Consider the following 2,001-nt stretch of genomic DNA (forward strand, 5'->3'; position numbering starts at 1 on the left):
TACCAAAATGACTTTATTACAGTCGATTCTTTGTCCAGTAGCCCGCTTCCAACAAAAACATTCATGACAAAACATTACATTTGTCCCTTAAAACTTTGTTTCTCAATTTCTTTTATACATTTTAAATCACTTTATTTTTTTGTAATTGATAGGGTTTTTCTTTTATGTAATCTTGCAGACATCTTTTTTTTTGCACAATCTATACAGTTTAACACAGGTTACGTTAGATTGTAACTCAACCTGGGAATGAAAACAAAATGAAGAGGAATACTGATCCAACAGACTGTACAGAGATGTCATCCTGCCACCCCAAGGATGAACCAAATCAGAGTGAATCTCTCATTTAAATCTGACCATTCAAAGTAGATCTCATCATAATATGGCCAATCGAAATGAGATCAATCAATGTAGATAAAACCAATCATTTCTCTCAATAAGATAAATAAAACCACCAACAGAAAATAAAAGCCATTAAAAGGGAGAAGGTGAAGATGAAAGAGGAGTGCAGCACATCCTCCTCAGTTTGGGGACCTGAAGGTTCTTTTCAGAAAGGATGAGTGTGAAAGAGAGAAGATTGAGTATAGTTCACAGGTCAGTGGAGAATCTGAACTGGTGGAGACAACGGAACTCAATGGGCTCCGACGGAACTCAACGGGCTCCGACGGAACTCAATGGGCTCCAGCAGAACTCAATGGGCTCCAAAAGAACTCAATGGGCTCCGACGGAACTCAATGGACTCCAACAGAACTCAATAGACTCCAAAAGAACTCAACGGGCTCCGACGGAACTCAATGGGCTCCGACGGAACTCAATGGGCTCCAGCAGAACTCAATGGGCTCCAAAAGAACTCAATGGGCTCCAAAAGAACTCAATGGGCTCCAACGGAACTCAATGGGCTCCGACGGAACTCAATGGACTCCAACAGAACTCAATAGACTCCAAAAGAACTCAATGGGCTCCGACGGAACTCAACGGGCTCCAGCAGAACTCAATGGGCTCCGACGGAACTCAACGGGCTCCGACGGAACTCAATGGGCTCCAACGGAACTCAATGGGCTCCAGCAGAACTCAATGGGCTCCAAAAGAACTCAATGGGCTCCGACGGAACTCGATGGACTCCAACAGAACTCAATAGACTCCAAAAGAACTCAACGGGCTCCGACGGAACTCAATGGGCTCCAACGGAACTCAATGGACTCCGACGGAACTCAATGGACTCCAAAATAACTCAATGGACTCCAACGGAACTCAATAGAACTGCTCCAGAACCACACCTTTTGTGTGTGTACAAGGTATGTGGTTGATGTTTTCGTATTCATTGTCTTGTTAAATACCATCGTTAGAGACCGTGTCAGTTATCACAGTGGTTTGTGACTTCACAATACAAGCAGTTCATTTGTCTTGACTTTGAATTGCTTTTCTTTGTTTTAAATAATGTTTTTATTCTAAATGTACAATATTAACACATTTTATCCAATACATCCCAGATCCTCCAAAGGTTAAATCGACTATATATATAGATTTTATATATCATTATTTTGCCACACCTCCCCCACCTTATATATATATATCTATACGCTCTTCACTTCACATATCCACCTTAATATATATATCTATACGCTCTTCACTTCACATATCCACCTTAATATATATATATATCTATACGCTCTTCACTTCACATATCCACCTTAATATATATATATATACACTTTATTTTAGACATCAATATTCTCCAATACGCTCCTTCACGGGGGGTAGATGGGTCTGTCTGAGGAGGGAATCGGAGGGTGGTCCGGTGGGGAGGAAGTGGTAGGGGGGGCGGTAACGACAGGGGTGAGCTTGAGCTGGGGGGGGGGGTACAGGAGCATTGCAGGGGCGACAGCAGCTTCGCCAACCACACCCCCCAAAAAAGGGACATTCAGCAGTCATAAACCAATACCTACACGGTAATGTAACCATACCACATTATATTTACACCGTTCTGTACCTCCCTCACAACAC

The 2,001-nt window shown here is 42.5% G+C and overlaps 1 long non-coding RNA gene across 2 annotated transcripts in view; it reads right to left on the reverse strand.

Annotated features, from left to right (window-relative positions):
• The window catches only part of LOC135573808 (uncharacterized), a 4,821-nt gene continuing 2,820 nt past the window's right edge, over positions 1 to 2,001 (reverse strand). For both annotated transcript variants that reach the window (XR_010464950.1, XR_010464951.1), the window contains exon 3: positions 1 to 2,001. This exon is cut by the window's right edge and continues 1,506 nt beyond it. This is a non-coding gene — a long non-coding RNA (uncharacterized LOC135573808).

Source organism: Oncorhynchus nerka, linkage group LG10 (genome assembly GCF_034236695.1).
Source record: "Oncorhynchus nerka isolate Pitt River linkage group LG10, Oner_Uvic_2.0, whole genome shotgun sequence".
Taxonomy (NCBI): domain Eukaryota; kingdom Metazoa; phylum Chordata; class Actinopteri; order Salmoniformes; family Salmonidae; genus Oncorhynchus; species Oncorhynchus nerka.